At 39.4% G+C, this 19,721-nt stretch overlaps 1 protein-coding gene across 21 annotated transcripts in view; it reads left to right on the top strand.

The window, feature by feature from the left end:
- LOC135986103 (poly(rC)-binding protein 3-like) overlaps positions 1-19,721 on the top strand; it is a 525,102-nt gene that overhangs the window by 88,213 nt on the left and 417,168 nt on the right. For 17 of the 21 annotated variants that reach the window (XM_065629897.1, XM_065629900.1, XM_065629902.1 and 14 more), the window contains one exon: positions 16,175-16,312. The exons of 3 other annotated variants lie outside the window; for them this stretch is intronic. The gene's annotated coding sequence lies outside the window, so the exon portion shown is untranslated. Of the gene's footprint in view, positions 1-13,039; positions 13,182-16,174; positions 16,313-19,721 lie in introns of all 21 variants that reach the window. One more of the 21 variants, XM_065629880.1, reaches the window with a different exon arrangement.

Consider the following 19,721-nt stretch of genomic DNA (forward strand, 5'->3'; position numbering starts at 1 on the left):
GTTCTTGATGACAGCAAAAAGCAGCAGTGAAATTTGCATCTATCAGGAAAATATTTTGTTTGAAGGAATAACAATTTTGGAGCTCAGTTCTCTAATATTAGCAATGTGTTAAAGCCTAGACAAATTTTGATATCAATATGTCTGCCTTGTGTTTGTCCATATAAACACTCAGAATAGAAAATTATGGCTGAAATGAAAACAGTTGGCCTTCTGATATTGATCCCAATGGAGATATATGTTATGTCTATTGCTGTCCCGTACCCCTCTTTATGTGGCTGGGAAACTTAACTACCCTTGGCTACCTCTGTATTTGGGTGACAGGGAAAATGAACTAACCAGAACTCCACTGTAATGGGGCAGCATTGCAGTATCATGCTCTGAGAATGCTACCAAGAGAATGTATGCAAGCTCATTTTTCACTTTTAAATGAGTCAGGTTTCCCTTGGAGCCTTTCAGAAAAGAAATAAATACTTACCAATGGCTACTGATAAAATCTACACTTTTTTTTTTTTAATATGTATAGGAGAATGTGCAACCTCCCTTTTGGCAAAAAGATGTAAATTGTGAATTTTAAGAAACAAATCCTGCTGCACAGCAGGTTTAGACAGGCTGCTACAGTTGGGGCCTTAAGGCGTTCTGTGGCTTCCCTGTGGTAAGCCATGGTTCTCATTTGTAAAGCCAGGAAAATTCCCACTGTTGCTATAATCATATGCATGATCCTTCTTCCATCTCAGCGCTCCCAGCATCAGTTAAAAAAGAAAAATAGGCCAAATGTTGGCTGTTATGTAGTCAGCTATCAGAAACTTAGGAACTTGGTATATCTTGCAGGATTTAATTTGTCCTCAGGAAAATAATTAAGCTTTTTACTGGGAAAAAAAACCAAAACAAACCAAATAAAATAAACCCCCGAAAAACTAAGTGATGAGCCACTGAGCTTGTGAATGTTTTCCTGATTCAGTCATGTCAGTAAAGGCATCAGAATTTCTTTTTGTTGAATTTTTTTTAGGTAAAACATTATCATTCTCCCATGAACTCTAGTTTTCCAAATATGGAAAATCCTTTCAGCAAAGGCATGAGTACATGCCATGATCCTTGCCATGATATATTCTCCCACGTTTGGTCAGCTCACTGCTTGGTGGCTTCCTGTCCAGAGTTTGATTCTGCATCTCTTCTACTAACAGTCCTTGATGGACTCATTTCAGCAGGCCCTTTTGATTCTCTTTATTCTTTTGATAGCCAGAAAAAATATGTCAGTGAGTTTAACGGGCCAGTTATGTTTTGTTGGTAAAAGTACTTTCGTTTCTTTCAAGTCTTCCCTTTGAAAACTTCAGTTTATATCCCCTCCTTCTGGTATTGTCAAAAAGATTGAATATCTGTTCCATACTTACCTTCTCTGGGTCTTTCACGATGCTGTAAACCTCTGTCTTTCCCCTTTCTGCCCTCTGTAATTTCTTTTTCGTTGTTGGAGAGTGCTAGTCTGCTGCTTCTTGCCTGCCCTGGTGGCTGTTTCAGAAATTTCGTTGTGCCTGCTGCCCTCCCGTGTAGAAGCAGGGAAAAGCCAAGACTGGACGGGACCTCTGGAGATCATCTAAGCCCCCATACAGTTGACAACAGGGGTTTGGATTAGGTTATCCGCTGGCCCAACAATACAAGTCCTGAAATACTTCCAGCAAGGGAGGAGATTCCACCACTTCTCTGGATAACCTGTTCCAATGTTTTGTTGTTCTCACAGTGAAGAACTTTTTTCAAACAGAGTGATTAAATTTACTTTGGAAGCAACTGGTGCCCCTCTCTTCTTGTCCTGCCATGGTGTCCTTGAGAAAAAAGTACCTCCATCTTCTCTATAACTACCTTTTGGGTATTGAGAGAATGTGATTAGACTCCCTGCTGAGCCTTCTGTTCTTTAGGTTGAGGAAACTGATTTATATAGACTTTTCAACAGGCATCAAGGTCTCCAGCCTTCTAATCGACTTGGTGGTCCTTCACTGGCCCATCTCCAATATTTCAATGTCTCTTGAAGTGGGGGCCCAAAACTGGACACATTATAAGTCTGACCTAACAAATGCCCGATGAAACAGTGACTTTGGCTGATGCAGTCTTCTGGCCTGTTGAGATCTCTGTGTAGTGTAGTGTATAACATATACCTGGTTGTGTCTTACTCTGTTGTTTCTCATAGAGTGTGGAGCAGAGCCGTATGCATCAGTGCAGGTATGGACCCACGCTAGTTTTGCACAGCCGCATAATAATAACAAATAATAAGAAACAACAACAATAATAATAGTGTTCAAATATGCTAATACAAATTATTGTTATCAGTTGCTATTATTTGGTTTTTTTATTATTTGTTATTATTTGTTTTCTGTTTTGTTCCCTGTTCCTTTACTGGTTATCAACAATGTTATATTTGCCTTATTGGCAACCACTGCAGCTGACTGGATGTTTTCACAAAACGGTCAATGGTTTCCTCAACAGCAATAGCTAATTCAGACCTGGCAGTGCATTTGAATAGTAAGAGGGCATTTTCTTCTCCATCCATACTCCTTTGAATTCATCAACACTGAATATCATCTACTATTTTACTGCCTAGTTATTCAGCTTTGAAAAGAGACAACTGAGACGGGGTAAGGTTAAATGAGAAATAGCAATATTAAACAAAAAAAAGCATTCAGTTTTTTCTCATAGTGCAAGAAACAGAAGTCATCAAAAGCAGTTGCAGAATTTTTAAAACATAAGGAAATACTTTTCTTTATAGACTATTTTAGATCCTGAAAACATGCATGATTTTGACATAAATTTGAAAAATATATTTTAAAGTGATCTCTCAAGATGGATTAAGGACAAACCAGTCCAAGCTCAGAAAGTCCCAAACACAGTGATTACTAAAATTGCTTTACTTGACCAATTTTTTTTTTTTTTTCACCAGGAGTATCTGTAGTTAGCTGCTTCAAAGGCAGAGTACTGAACTATATGTTGTGATCTTGTACAGCTGTTTCATGTCACATTTCTGAAAAAAACCTTCATCAAGTTTCCTGGATGATTCTTCAACATCTACTTACTTTTGTTTGTAAAGGCCCTCCGGGAACAAAATGTTGTTTCTTAACTGTAATACATAGCCCTAGAAAACTGATGAATAGAATGTAATCTATTTTGGAGGAAATCATGGTGGGAAAGTTCATTGCAAATAGACAAATTTGCACAGAACTATGTTGGAAAGACTCATAAGCAGCTGCTCTTAGACAAGCACTTGTAGGTGTAGTAGTGATCAGGATATGTATAAGAAGCAAGCATTTCCACACTCACAGAAGTTTGAGATAAGGCTAGATATTGACACAATTTTTTTTTAAAATAAGCACTGAGGAGAATCCACAGACTATTTCTGAGCAGTATATGGCTGAAATAGCTAGTGATGCTTACATGACATTATGTTTTACTTTGAGGATGTTACACCTAGCAAATTTACACCCTGTGTCTCACTTTTTTTTGTTTACACAGAGCACCACTCCATTTTAAAAAATTCCCTTTTCTTTTCCCAGACATCATTCTCTTTATTTGTTAGACATTTTTTACTCATCCTTTGGTCACTTTCCTACTGGGAGGGCATGAGTTCTAAATTTTTGTTGCTACAATTTCTGGCAAGTTGTCATTCTTTCACTAGCAAATAATGGAAGTACACCCTTGACTGGGTATTGCAGCTAGTTCTGGGATGTAGAATGAAGAGTCTTTCTGGTTTGGGCTTTAGATATTGCCTCCCTCCTGCTTCTTATTCTGCTTTCAGGAAAGAGAGTGGAGATGGGATCAAGCACTTTAAACTTCCACTGCCACTGAAGAAAGTGATCTTGTCCTCCTTCTACCCCACTGCTTTATACCCTTACTTATGTTCTCTCTGATGTTGCCACAAGTGTTTCTGGAAGGAACTGGCTTGGGTTAAACCCACAAAGGCAGCAACATTAACAGAGAAATCCAGGACTATGTTTGGTAGCAGCATCAGTTCATGCCAGCCTTAAGTGTTAACACTATAGCTTAAACAGACTTCATTTGCAACTTCAGTGAGAGGGTTTTACCTGTATCAGTGGCTGCATAACAGGGTAATTACACCTATGTCAGAACTAGTCCCTTGAATTGGTACTGAACACCTAAACCTGTTAATTTTTGGTTTTACTTTCTCACCTTTGATAGACAAATTTTTAAAATGTGCCTTTAACAGTAGAGCCTGTAAGCTCTCCAAAAGCAGTATATAAGAGGTTAATTTCTGATTTTGCCTCCATGAAAGTGCTTCTATGTTCCCCATTGAGCTACTCGTTAGTGTAGAAGTCAGCTTCTTACTAAATAAAACGGTATCAGTAAGTGCTTGTTAGCTGAAGAGATGGCCTGTAACTGCACATTTAAGTTAATTTTAGCAACAATTCAGACAAATTCTCACCTCCTCCCCTTCACAGATATGTCCTAATTCCCTAAGAGGAAGGCAGAAAAATGCCTGAAAAGGATGTTTCCAATTAGGGTGGCTTTCACGTATTTAAATTCTGTCTCTCTCTGCCAGATAACTGAATAAAATGTGATACATTCTTTTGATCTTTGTCGATATGATGTAGGCTGTAGATATTGTTTCATTAGACTGTTCATGCTGACATAGATAGTATTATGCTGCTTATAGCTTCTTTGGCACAGATCTGGAATCAGGTGATCAGCAGTGATTAATGACCAAGAATACACAGACCTACTGTTGAGTCGAGGATCTCTCTAATCTCTGCTCCTGTTCTTTCTCTCAGTTCCAGAATTAGTTAATGCTGCTTCTGTGCCCACAGTATTTCTGGTGACTTGTCATACGGTTTGTACTGCCAGCAGTTAGCGTAGTGGTAGCATAGAGCTAATCATCATTAAAATCTCAATTGTCTTAATTCTTGCTTATTATTGAATCTTTGATGTTCTTTCTCTGCCTTGCAGTTTTTTACTTAGTGTTTAGTACAGAAAAGACTTTTAAGCTGATGCTAGACCTTTTATTTTCAGTCCTTACGCACTGTACAATCAATAAATATCCTTTGATAAGTTATGCCAATTAAGTGATATGTGTGTTAACATAAATATTTAATCGTTGAAGGAGAGATCACTTTGTCCTAAAGCTTTAATTAAATTAGATGCTTTTCAGATGATTGCCAAGATGAAACAGTCCATTATGAACATTTGCCACTGCAGGAGATATCTGCTTATTGAAAGACAAAAGGGTAATCTCATCTAGGATTGTTGCAAACTGTACGAGTCCTTCATACTGATAAAGGAATTCTCCCTCTTTTAACCTTGATATGTACTGTAGTAATGAATTTATGAATCTTTAAATTCAGTCACATCATTGAAGTGGGGATATGATGTTAGCACTGTCAAGTATATTATAAGAATGAAAATTTATCTACCTAACAGTTAAAGAGATCAGAGTTAATACCAATTTTTCAGTAATTACCATCACCTTAAAGGCAAAACTAACATGATAACAGTAGGTAGCTTTGGGTCTTTTTTAGATATGAACTGGAGTTTGAACGTTTCCAGTGACTTAATTTTCATATGGTAAACTGGAGTTTTAGGTAAACTAAATATCCATGACACTGGACTGCTGAGGCACCTAAACTATAACTCCCATGAGATACCTTCATGGTAATATGGAACCCAAGTGTTTCATTACCAATCAAAAATATTTCTGGTTTGGGGCAAAGTCTTCCTGTATTGCAGTTTTGCCTGATTATCTGAACACATTGAACAGATCAGAATCTTGTTTTTTTATATGCTGTAGATTCTGTAGTCATGCGTACATCTCCCACTGAAAACACGTCACAGCAGTTTCCTTCAAAATATAGTGCAGCTATGCATAATGTATGATAAGACTAGAGAGATGTGCTATATGAATCAAAGTTTTAATGTCCTAGTTTTCCGGATATTATTATCTATTCACTGTGTTTTTAAAGGAGCTCTGATTAAGAATCATGTCAGCTGTGACAAGCCATAAATCCAAGCAACACCTTCAGTGAGAACCTGAAAAAGGCTCTCTCTGAACATGTTTTAATATTAAAATCAGTATTGGGGAACCTGGTTCTTATTTTTCCGGGGGTAAGAGGATTGCGTCAATAGAATCCTACTTGCTGACAGCATGTTGTCACTGCAGATCTTAGGGCAAGAAAATTCAAAGCATGATAGGTTTTCTCTTCATGTCTGACATGGCAGTTCTTACTCAAATGGTTGGTCTGTATTTGCTCCGTTGTATTTGTTGACCAGGTCTCCAAAAGAGAACTGCAAAAATTCAACCCTCCTAGTCACCTTGGGACATACTGCTAAGTAGCTGAATTGAAGTCTTTGCTTGAAGTCTTACTTGCCTCCTTGCTCTGCAGAGCATACAAATGTCAGCAAGGCTGTTTAAATATAAAATAAACAGGTCAGCTTCACATCTGTGTTATGGGACTAGACCCTCTCAGGTTACCTGAAATATTTCCCTTCCCCAACATCAGACTACTGGAGTCTACTTGAAATATTAGGCTAAATGCAGTTCTTATGTAGGCTGCAGCCTTGTGTACATTTTGGCCATATTCTTAGTTGCTTACTATATGGGGTACAAAACTTGAAGTAGTCAACAGTGTGTCTGATGCTTAGGTTACGTCTGCAGAGTGAGGGAAGTAGCATATAAGTTTAAAATGGAAGTGAAAATCAAACACCTTGCTATTTCTGCAGGAATATTGGAAAGTGTTCTCTCAGTAACGTGAAATGCTCTTCTGTTTTGCTGTAGAGCAAGATGTGACTGCGTAAGTAGGATGAGGGATATCTGTTGTTCCTGGGGTTGTGTCCAAGGAGACAGTGAAAGAACAGATTTGTGGAAGTGCTTTTAGAGTCCCAGACATGGAATAAGTCTGAAATGAATTATTTTAGGTACTTGGATAATTCTGTTGTAATGTAGTTTTCTTTAATAAATACTATTTACTGAGCAGAATATTATTGAGTGTACTTTTTTGAGCAATAAGCAAAATTTATTTGATCATTTCTCTGTTTTTATAGTTAATGGTAACTGCAAAAAGACAGCAGTGCAGAACTGTTTAACATTCTTTGAATGACTAAGAATTGATTGTCTTTTATTTAAGTATTTTAAGTATTATTAAAGTAGTAAGCTAGAGAAAGTGCTGTTTTGCTGAGTGCTTTACTATCCACTAGCAAGGCAGCTGATAAATCTCTATTGAAAAATCATTAGAAAACCTAACACATGGGAGTAGTGCTTACTGGGTTATGGATGTTCATTATTTACTTTTGCAGCTGTATTTTTTTTCTCTACTGGGGACAGTAAAAAGACAGAAGGACTGATGGGAGTGCAGGAGCATGAGGATCAGGTTGAGAGTCAGGTTGAGAAAGTGGGAAGAAATCAGGGAAATGCTTAGGCGTTCTTATAGATGTGAATGGAGAGTCAGCATGGTGTCTACATTAACAGCAAAGGAAACGTGCACATTTTAAATGCATTCAAGGCTAACTTTTCAGCCTGAAGTTATTGCAGTTTTGCATAAATGGGCTGAAGGGGAGATCAACAAGTCATGGGACAGGCTATAGTAAGATGACTGTTTTTTTGTTTGTTTCATTTTGTTTATCTAAAAAATCACACTGATTTTGAATGAAACTGACTTTATGCTTTTTGATCTACTGAAACTGAGAGTACTGGGTATCTAAGTCTTTTTCCCAGCCCAGAAAGGATGAATGGATAGACCAGTTACTCCTCTGGCTGCGCTGGATCTCAGTGGCTGCCATGACCCAGCTGCAGCCTGGGCAGAAGGGGTTGTCTACCAGAGGGCTGGGAGCTGCTCTGGGAGCACTCCTGTTCGGGCAAGGGGAACGGAACCCTTGTTGGAAATAGGAAAGTGCCAGAGGGCACTGCAGTGGGAGCTGCCTACAAAAAAAAGGAGCAGACCCGTGCAGTGGGAAGGGACCAGGAAAAGCAGGCACTGCTTGGTGCTCCATTTCTTATTGGAAAGGATGGGCCTTGCTGCCACATCTCTGCCCTTGCCAAGTGGCAGTCCTGGAGCTAAGGTGGAATTGACAAGAGCAAGACAGTCAACAAAAAAACCCCATTATTTGTCCCCTGCCATCTTCCCTTCCTCCTGTTGCCCTTGCTCTTGCCCATGCCTGCCCTCACTAACAGGAATACGGCTGGAGGGCTAGCCACATCTGTACACTCGAGGAGGTGAACCTCACATATAAACAGCACTGTGTGGCTGGTTTTGTCAGAGAAATTGTCTGCAATGGGAACTGAGCTGGGCAAGGGCACCTAGACTAGTATCTGAGTCTAAGTGTAGACAGGGCCACACGTGACAATTTGTGGAGAAGATTCTTCAAGGCCACTAAAAATGCCATTAGCTTGGACATCTACTTGGCAGCTGACTTCAGCTGTTAACTGAGATACCCACCTTTAAAGAGTTGGCCTGCCCATAGCTTGCGAAAGTAGCTGCAGTGAGATTGCTTTTGATGTCTTCTGCCAAAGGAGGGGAAGGCACAGTGCACTCTGTTGTGTGCCACTTTGCCTTCCCTCTGCCCGTGTCCTCATTCTTCTCCTTTCTGATGACGCTCAGCAAAGCATCATCAGGGTTAGACAAAGCTGGTGCAGATTCAGTGAGCTGTCCTTACTGGCTCCACACTGACTGAAAATGTTGCTACCCAGAGAAGATCCTGCACAGGAATGGCTTCTGCCTTTCTTCCTCATGCCACATTGTCCTGGGGCAGCACAAAACAGCACAAGCACATACACTGCATCTAGCCACTTGTAGAATCTAACACCAACCTTCCTGCACTGTATAATCATGAAAAGTGGGGATAGCATAGTGTTTGCTGTCTTTTAAGAAACAGCAACAACAAACAAACAAACAAAAACAAAACAAAAAAACAGACCAAAAAAACCAACAAAAAACCTTTAAATTAGAACTTGAGCCTGCTGAAACAAGTGACTTTTGTGAGAATGGGCTTGTCATCCTAAAGCAGTCATGCATACCCACATAGTGGATTGGACTAACCCCAGTGAAATAAAGCGTACAACTCTGCGGGTAAGATAAATGGTTTGTAGAAACATCATTCTTGCACATGTAGATTGGTGCCAACTTACCACATTAATGGGGTTTTGTGACTACAGTCTTTGCAAATAACTGCACATGCAAACTGTTTGCAAATTTAGAAGTCGGCCGAAAATTGAGCCTTAAGCAGATTTCTCCATAGCTATGTACTGAAAAATGTCTAATGCCCCGTATAATGCAACGAAGAAGCTCAGGCAGAACATTGATCTGCACTGACAGCATTTGTGTGTTTTTATAGTTACCTTTATGCTGGCCCTGTGATTCAGTATGATGCGGGTGAGATGTTTGTACTAGTACACAGGAAACCCTTAAACATGGAAAATAGTACTTACTAAAATAGATCACGTTCCCAAGGGGGAAACAGCAAAATTGCATGAGATTCATAGAAAAAGGAATAACTAAAATTGCCCAATTATTTAAACTGAGGTATTTTTCTGTCAATATAAAATCTTGCTGAGCTTCCGGAGCATAATTTAGAGTACACATTTTGCCTGCAGTTCACAATATAAATATTTTATATGATCTCCCACACTATTAGAATAATAGAGGTAGTGTTATTTAATCCACTCCTGGCAAAGCAGATGCTTGCCAGAATGCATAAAGCACTCAAGGAACTGTTTTTGTTGTAGCTGAAACTAGTTGGTAGAATGATTTATCTGAAGTTAGATTCCTCATTGTGAAAGTATATTTGATGATGCTTGTGAGACACAAATTGTGTTGAAGGCTCATAAAAAAAAAAACATTGTCGATGGAAATATTGTTAACAATAAGAGGATGAAAAAGTCCTCCCTAAAAGGTAACCAGGTAAAGCAAGAGTCTTGGCTGGGTAGGAGGGCAGTGATGAGACTGGGAGAGGCTTCCTGTCTGTGAATTCTTTGAGTTGGACTTTGTAGTAATTGTGATCACAGATAAGTAGAGTTGAATACACATTTTGAAAAGTAGCTGCAAACATAGGAACTATAAGCCTTAGAGCATTCAAGTGCTGTGATTTCTGTGTAGTGGTCTCAGAAAGTGTGTTGCAACCCAGCAGGGATGGAGAAGTTCAAAGTTGAATAAAAGTATTCCTAAAAATGCAACCTTTGGACTGTATTTTAATACTTCTCATGGGACAGTCATTGTCTCTCTTATTCTTTACCTGCAGCATGCATTTCAGTTGCCCATAGCTGAGATACTCTGCCTGTAGTCCTTGGGTCTGACATGAGTATTTTGGTGTCACAGGAGTTAGAGTAGATGGCCCAAATACTCCCTCTCTAGCTTCCATTTCTAAAAAGTGGAGGGGAGATTAATACTGATTGCTAAGCACCATAATTTTGCATACTTGAGCCAGGGTTTAGTAATCAGTATGGCATTGTTGCTAAAATCCTATGGGAAACATTTGATTCCATGCTCTTTTCCCCTGAGATGATCATGTCTAAAGTTGCTATGCGTAGGCAATGATACAAAAATGACCATTTGTTGTGACATACTACATCATTCAGCACTCTTCTGTTTATTTAAACTTTTTTTTTCCTACTTATTGTAACTTTTACTAATGTGTTTGATAACATGGCATCAGCTGCCAGGCAGAAATGTTTACTCTGTTGGGGTTGTGTTAAACTTTTCAGTATGGATTAAAAAGCTTCAGCAGCCCCTAGATGCAGAGGCTTGAGTTGGAAATTTACATGTGAGAAACAAATATGATAATGTAGATGAGCCAGACAGGAGAAAGGGAAATTTATAAGAGAATCCTCTGGCAGTATTAATCTGCCTCATGGAGGCTGTGTGATGAATCATCCCACACTGCCACAAGGACTGCTCCTGCTGTGGAGCTCTGCCAGCAAGTGGGACAATAAAAAGAGCGCATGGAAAAGTGGAGGGGAGCGCATATGCGAGGAATTAGGAATGGGACAAAGAAAGAACAGCTATTTAAAACTGGACATCTCCAGTCTGGCCAGTAGTACATGTTATATATAATTCCACCAATTCATTGGGTAAATCATTTCATATGCTCCATGAAATGCAATTTGCTTCCATGGCCAAGCATGACAAAGGTTTCACAGAATTGCAGTTGGCAAGGAACTCTTGTAGGATAGTTAATTCAGGGCCTGTGATATTGCTGAGGCATCCTGTCAGAACATTAAATAATCACACAATGTCATGAGGGAATATCTAATTAAGAGCCCAATTTCTCAAGGGTCTGAGTACCTGTTACAATATACTGAGAACCCTTCATTCCCACCGACAAGAATGTCAACTTAGGGTGCTCCCAGCAGCATTTAATAGGATTTTGCCCTTACTTCATTTGGCTGGGGTAAGTCCAGGCCAGTCAGGTGAAGCGACAATAATCAAACAAGACAAGATAATGACAAACAGGGTTACATCCCAGCAGGAACGCTATTACTTGCAGATGATGGAACATACCCTAGTGTGAAGCTCCTGTAAAAATTAGGGCCAGATTTATGGTTGCACTCTTAGGGGTTAAATTTGTGCCTTTGAGAAAGATCCACCTGTGCTCACCCTGTGCAAAAGATCTGTGTAAAAGACAACATGAATCCTCCATCATCCCAGACTGTCATCCTGTGGGAACAGAGCTCCCATCCGTGGTTCGGTCCCTAGGACTTCAGTGATTTAGACAACCTCATGAGGGCTGTCTGTCTTACAAAGGCAGATGGTATTTCATCCAGTGTTTGGGATGCATAAAGCTTGAGTGGAGTCATTTCAGGGAAATTTGGGTGCTGAAGAATTCTTGGTGTGACTCAAAAGATAGAACAAAATTTGAGGTGGACAGATGGAGATGTATCAGTACGGCTTTTTCCCCTTCTTATATACCTGCAGCTATATAAAGGAGAAGAATATTAGATGCAATCAGAAGAGAACAGACAATATATTTTGGCTCATGATTCTTCTGTTAGGCAAAGATGAAGGTAGAAATGGTGTTCCTTTTTTTTTTTTGGTATGAAGAAGCATTACAAAAGGAGGAAATGAGAAAGGAGCATGACATTATGTTAAGCACTTTTGAGAGAGTGAAAAGTTTAAATCATTCTCTGTGTTGTCAGGCTTTTAAATGAGGAATGATGCATTAGACTACCTGATTTTATTTGATTTGTTAAGAAACCAGAGCTGCTGTGCTGTTTCTTGAACAGAATTACAGGCTTCATTTTAAGAGAGATGCAAGGCTCACACATCATTCTGGAAGAGATCAACATAAGCATTTTCTATATCATGAGTAATGTTTACTGGAAGAAATCAAATTACTGTTACACAGACCATCTGTTTTCTTTGCATGCAATCATCTAAGAGTTTTAGGACAAGCCATCCTATTTAATCAATTGTAAAGCTCTTATGGAAAGGCACTGTTTTCTGTAATAAAATCTATTTTTATGATAAATGTTAGAGTTTTTAAGACTGGTTTCTTCCACATAAATATAGCATACATATTGTTCATAACATAAAGAGTAGGAGTGTACAGCATTAGTTTCTATCTGTCAAGAACTTAATTTTAGGGTTTTTTAGATAGCCATTTTTGGATATTTTTTGGATCTGCAACTCATTGGTGTTCAACTATTATAGCCAATAACATAATGAGTAATGTGGTCCATTTGTAGCCTGGGAAGTTGCTTCATGCCTGTGTTTAGTAAATGTAGTATATAGGTTCTCTGTTTTGTAGTATGCCTCCTGTGTTAAAAGTGAACACTGGGGAAGATAATTGTCCATTGTCTAAATGCTTACACTTGGAAAGACTGAAGAAAAAAATATGTGGCTTGTTGGAAAATGACCCTGTGGAATAATACTAGAGAAACTTGAATTTATGGTGTAAGAAGAAGTCAATGACAGAGTACGAGATTTACTTCATGTTTAAGAGTAGCACATTCATAGTTGTATGCAGTCCTGTAAATTTTAGTGGATGTTTGAGCCTGCCATTTTATGTTTTTATCATTTCTGTCAGCTTCCTTGATTTGTATATTTTCTTTGGGTGCACATAGGTTGCTCTTGAATTCAGAGGAAGTTGAAGGTCTGCATCTTAAGCAAAGTCTCTGATTTCAAAAGAAGCTGTGTGCATGCAATACCGGAAGTTGTGCTGTATTGTATCAAATGCCCCTGAAATAAAAGAAAGAAACAAGAACTGTAAGTAACATAATTGGAAATTCCCTGAGAAGGCTGGCTGTCCTTCTCAATGAGGTCAGCAAGCCTGAAATTCATTTGTTCAGACAGTTTCAAATCAATGATATTTTGTCTGAATAATTAAGCTGCTTACTCAGGCTTGAAAAGTGTGTGGCACTAAATTCTTGCTTTTTCTTGGGTAAATGTGAAGAGGTAAAAAGGGAGAAACAGATGGAGCATGCACCTGGACAAACGATAGTGCCTGCACTCTGGTGCCATCCCATGGTACAGTGGAAGCTTTCTACGCAGGGAAATGAGCAGCCTCGTAAGTCCTTTTGTGAAGACTGGACTCAAGATCTCCATGTCCTATCTATTCACACTTATTATAGTGTCACTTGTGAACTGCCAGTATGTGGCACAGGGAAAGCTGCCTACCAAACTGTGCTAATCAATCCTAGCACCTGTCTAGACTTGGAGCTTAACTAAATCAGTCAAGAATCTGATGAGAACTAGATCATCAGTTAATCTTCTTTTATCAGTCTGCATTAATTCAGTAAAAGTAAAAAAGTAGAACAAGGTGAATGGCTTACAAAATCATTTAGGTAATAAAGAGTGAAGGATAAAAAATAAAAATGCAATTAATAGTTGTCTAACTGTTCTACTCCATTCACAGTATTTTATATTCAAATTCAGCACCTCTTCTTTCAGAAAAGTATTAAATATGAAATAAATGGTTACCTTTTGTGTGTGTGTGTGTTTTCTTTTTACTTCAACCCTTCTTTTATTCAGAGGGAAGAAAACTGCAGGCAAATTAGGTATTTCATAGAATCACAGAATCATGTTGGTTAAAACAACCTTCTGGAGGGCATAAACAATGATGTCAAGCGAGAGAAACTTATATAGTTTCGCTCAAGGCCTTGTTCAGTTGAGTTTGGAACATCTACAAGGATGCAGATTCACCAGGCTCTTCTAACTACTGGTTCCTCAGCCTTCCTTTTACTGCTGATGTTCTCCCAGAAGTTCATCTGGTTGCTCCTCATGTCCCTCATCAGTTTCAAGTCCAGCCAAGTTCTAGCTTCCTCGATTTTATCCAAGCAGGCCAGAACAATGAAGTTCTGTATTCTTCCTGAGTAACCCTCCAGCCTTTTCATCCTCTGTCTTTCCACTCTACCCTTCTACTGTGCCTGCATGACTTTCCACTTGGTGAGATGGGATGTCCCTGTGCACTGAGGAGGCTGTTGTCAGCAAGCAGCTTGCTCGTCTGGGCCCCTTTGCTGCCTTGGCTTTCAGGAGACACATTCCAGTTTGAGCTGTCAAAAAAATTGATGCAAATATTTGATTTAGAATTTTCAGGTCATTCTTCTTACTTCCCACCCTTCCATCTTCACATCCCCAAATCTTTTTCAGCAAGATATAGCAGTGTAATCTGAAGGATATTAAAACATTGTATTTCCACAAGGGTTTGGCTTGGTGTTGAAAAGTATATTGATGTATTTACATTTGTCATAGAAGATATTGGACTAGTTCTTAGAACAGTAAATGCTAACACTGCTCCTTGGAAATTATCATATTTTTATAGTTGAGAAATAAGTCAGCAAATTGACTTAATTTGCTTAGAGGTAAAGAGAGTGGTAAACTGTGAATTACTGTTGCCATAGTTACACTGTATTTTGATACAGTAATTGTGTTCATCTAAACAACAATAAAATAATTTGCTAAATACGCAATCACAATGAATGTCTTTAAATGAAAGTACCAAAATTGTGACTCCATTTTAAGTGCAGCAACTAGAGAATACTGCTGTTTATTTTGAGAACTTACTGTGTCTGCAGTGCTGATTACACTGAAGTGGGAATCAATGACAAGGTGCCATATAGAAGACTTTATTTATGGTAGCTTTATAACTGATCTAAAGTGAGACGATAGATTTTGATACCCATGACCTTTGACAGAAAAAGAGAAAAATCTCTGAAGAGACATTTTGAGTTTCACCTCCAAAGATACCCCTGGTGAAAGTCCTTTGTGTTTTAGGCTTTGCGAGGATATTAATTACCCAGTCTTGTTTGGATTCTTTTTTTCTGAATTATTCCAGTCTCTTGTCTATTCAGTTGACAAATCAGAAAACTCATTCAGGTGAGATCTGAAGTCCTCAAAGCTAGACAATTGCCCTTTTCTGCTTTTAATAATGTTCTTAAATGCAGTATGTTTGAGGGTTTGCGTGTTTGCTTTTCTCCAGTTGAACTATGTCAGTCCAGTGGTCATAGAGGATGTGATTGATGTGTGCTTTCCAAGTTCTCCTCTCCCGCTTCTCTACCAGATGCACTGATTTTCTGAAGGAGATGGAGCAGAAAAGCACTGCAGATGGTTATCACGCCTGACTTTGAACTGGTCTCCCACAGCTCACTTGGTGGTACAAGGAGGAAAAGAGGGAAACAGAAATGCTTGGTCACTATTCTGCAATATATTAGGTCTGACCAGCTCATCCTTGAAGAGGATAGATATTAAAAAATCCCACAAAACCAATGAATAATCTTTAAGGAAGACATTATAGAGTGAAAAATAAGTAGAAAAGACTTTTTAGAGTGGGTACAGGAAAGAGAATATGCATAGAATGAGTATTTCAGAAAGGATCATGGTCATTGCTGTAGTACATGAACAGTGGGATAGAAAAATTGAATGCATTTAACACTGATGAAAGAAAAACTTACTTGAAATGTGCTCGGTTAACTAGTAGAATAGATTGGCATAAGATACTTTAGAGTAAAACACTGGAAACCTTCCACGTACACATTATTTCTCTACAACTAAATAGGGCAGCATAAAAGATTCTGGCACTTACTAAACAATGATTCCTCCAGGCAGCTTATTTGCAAACCATCTCTCAGGGTTTTTATTCTACAATATTGGTTGCTGTTGAAGGCAGGATGTAGGAAATACTTGAATTATGGTATGATTGGAAATGATTGTTCCAGTGCCCTCATATGCCACTTTTGGTCTGTATATCCTCTCTGTCACAGGAAACCATCTTACACCCAGAGCAAGAAACATAAATTCACTTGGCTGTCCCATCTCTCTAAGGGACCTAATGCATGAGTGGACTAGAGACAGGAAAGAGAGAAAAGCTCCAAAGACCTACAGATCATCTTGCTGGCAGGGTGAGTAAATGTCCCGGCATCTCAGTCATGTCTTGTCAGGTACACAACTTTAAAAATTGCCTCAGGAATTTCCTCTCCATTGAGAAAATGGTGATGAAAATTACTCCTGTTGCCAGGTCTCTCACACTGGTGCCCCACATGTGTTCAGAAGTACTAAGGCCGACGTCTTCCATATTTTTAGTGTAAGCCTTTGACATGAACTTAAAAGAATAGGCAGTTCTGTGTTGTGGGCTTTTAATGCATGTTGTGCTGTTAAGGCCCTTTTCAAATTGGGTGGGTGACTGAATCAGTCCAGACTCCTCATGATTGAAAAAGAGATCCAAAAGGGGAAAAAAAAAAGGAAGAAAACTCATTTACCCAGGACTGACTGTACTTAGACTCCTACAGATCTGGGCCTATGTTCCCTGCTTTCCCCAGGCAATTTTTCTTGCTTACAAAATGCAATGGAAAAAATTACCTAGTAGAGAAACAAATGTGTAGTTGATTCTATGACAGTCAGAATTCCCCATTTCTTTCCGGGTTTGCCTGTTCCAAAAAGTGGTAGAGGCAGAGACCACAGCAGAGTCTGGAGCATTTCCTCCAGTTCATAGCAGTGAGCCAGGAGGTCTGTCAAGTGTCAGCAATCCAGTCCAACAGATTCAAGAGTCTCATGTACAGAAGAGGACTTATTTTTTGAAAAGATGATCCAAATCGAGACAGATTACTGACATGGCAGAAAAATCCAAACAAAACTTGAAGTTTACCTTGGAGTCCTTTATCTGGTGGTTTATGTCTCTACAAAAGGCACGATAAAAATGTTGTCCTCCTCCACTGGGATGGCTGAAAGTCACTCTCCACTGTGTCTGATCCTGCCCATTTCTGTACCTTAAACATTGGCAAGACCTCATCTGTTTCTGTCTTCTGTGCTGAGACAATAAAGCATGAGCTAAATGAGTAGAGCAAATCCATCTTCCCTGCAACTCAGGCGCAGTGGATGCAGCTGAATTATGGTTCAAACTGTGTGACAGCCCACCCCAGCTAAGAACCTTAAGGCAATTCGCCAGAGCCTACAACACTATAGAACAAAATGAAAGGTGCTCCAGAGGACAGGTACTTTCCTGCCAACAGCTCTCTGATGTGCAATGCAATATCTAGCAGTGTAATAGTGCCTTTACAATTGCTACTAGATGATGTGTTTAGTGTACTATTATGCTGTTTTCTTAGCATATAAGCAATGTTTCAACTTTGATGAAAATCTGCTTTTTCCTACTGCACATTCTTTGAGGGGGTGTGTGTAAATATGAAGGCTGTCTGGATTTTGCCTTACTCTCTGGTTAGAAGAAGGGGTATTTTGCTATTTTTTACTTTTTGTTTTGTCTTGTTTTCTTTTGTTTTAAGTACGTAGCACTCTGAGTGTGATGAAAGATTATGCTGGTGCACAGAGTTTTTATGGAAATCAGGTAATTCCTCTGCTCACGCTGAACCCAATGGCAACAGTAGCAACTGGCCCTGCTCTCTGTTGCTGGACTCTGGAATCCATAGGAAGAGTTGTTCAGGGACTGGGGAGTCATTTTTCTGCTCTAGCAGCTGCTTCTTGCCTCCTTGTGGAAAAGGCAATGGAGCACATAGAGCCTGTGGGCACAGGTTTGTCCATACTTCATAAATAACACAGCATCTTCTTCAACAATGTAATTACACTCTCTCGTTTTAATACTGTACTGTACTTTATGAAGCACCACTAATTTCCCCCTTAGTTCTACTTTATTTTATATAATATCTGTGCAATGGAGATGGAGTTGATATGTATTGACACAGTGATGCCATTAAGTGAGGGACTGTATGACTGAGAGCAATAAAGGTGTTCAGTAGAGATGTCAACATACTTGAAGTTTAAAGTTAATATGCTTTTTATTCTTAAAACCACGTCTGTGTGTGTTGTTTTTGCAATTCACATATAAAACAAAATCCTCAGACTCAAGTTTTATTGACGCTTCCTGAACATTACTGCAGGGAAAATAAGAAGTTGGTAAATGATTAAATGTATAATTAAAGGTTTCACATTTAGTCCTGTCGCTGCAGTGATTTATGGTTTCCATTATTTTGTCTAACTAATGCACTTCTTTTTTTCTAGTGCTGTTTTCTTTTATTCTTTGTTGTTAGTGTCTGTAATCTTATGGTAAAGAAATTCATAACAAGGACCATGTTTTTGTCCTCAACTGCAAGGTACAGAGGAGAATTAAATCAAAATATAGAAGACACAATACACTTCCCACTGCAGTTGGTGGGAGAATTGTGAAGTGTTTACAACGTTGGGCCAGAAATGCTTTACATGTAGGAACAAAAGGCAGGATGTAGTTTCTGTGCTTCTCTGCTGTCCTATTTAGGGCTGAAACAGGTGTCTTCGGTGACCTGTCCCAGGAAGGCTCAATAAAGACATAGGGCAGGGATACACAATCTCCCTCTGTAGTGCATGCCAGGATTGGGTGGAAACCTGCAAACACAGCAGAAACTGCCTTGAAATATCCCATAGCAAAGGCTGAGCACAGCCCAGTGCCTACAGGCTGCAGGATCCGGGCTCTTCTCTGGAGGTAGGTCCCCATAGCAGGGTTTTTTTAAAAGGACTTATCACACTTCGTAGTCAATATCACAGCCTGACAGATATGTGTGAGTTCATTGCTTGTGTGAAACAGAGGACTTTTCGCTTCCTTACCAGGTTGCCCAGCCACTGGGCTGTGCTATCCTCTCACCAGACTTTCTGCCAGCTGTGTGAAATTTGCAGCTTTGCTCTGGTGGGGCTGTACTGGTACCAGTGGACTACTCTCCACTCCCGTTTCCCAGATCAGCTTGTAGTTCTGCTGGAAAGTGGGTGTCCATGCTGCCTCAGGGTGGGGAGAGACTGGAAATGAGATCCCTGAGTGCTCCAGCTATATGCTTGTGTAATGCAGGGTACTACCGCTTCCAGGTGAGCCTTAGAAAACTAGGGTATTTTCTGAGCAGTGCAAATTCGCCTGTGCCTGTTAGGTGTATGCTGAATAGATCTGAGATTTTGGGGGCTTAGGTGCTGTTTCAGGTTCACAGGGGCTCCTGAATTTGAGATGAGCACCCTGTTGCTGAGGTGGACTTGTTTGTGGGACTTCGAAGAGCAAGACAGAGTGAGAAATGAGCCTCAGCAGACCCTGAACAAGTGTTTTCTGGTGACAGTTTTCATATTTAGACACATAAATTTATATGTCATCCAGTTTTCCTCTTGACCAAGAACCCACCTAGAGAAATAAGATTTCTTCTCCTACCAAAATATGGTACTAAGATTGTCCTCGTAAAATCATTTCACTAAAGAACTGCTGTTCTTTTCCAGACTATTGCAGATGAAATGGCTTGGGTTTTATTTCTGGTTGGAGCTTTGAATTCATACCCATGTCAACTTCATCTA

The sequence above is a fragment of the Caloenas nicobarica genome, chromosome 2, assembly GCF_036013445.1.
Source record: "Caloenas nicobarica isolate bCalNic1 chromosome 2, bCalNic1.hap1, whole genome shotgun sequence".
Taxonomy (NCBI): domain Eukaryota; kingdom Metazoa; phylum Chordata; class Aves; order Columbiformes; family Columbidae; genus Caloenas; species Caloenas nicobarica.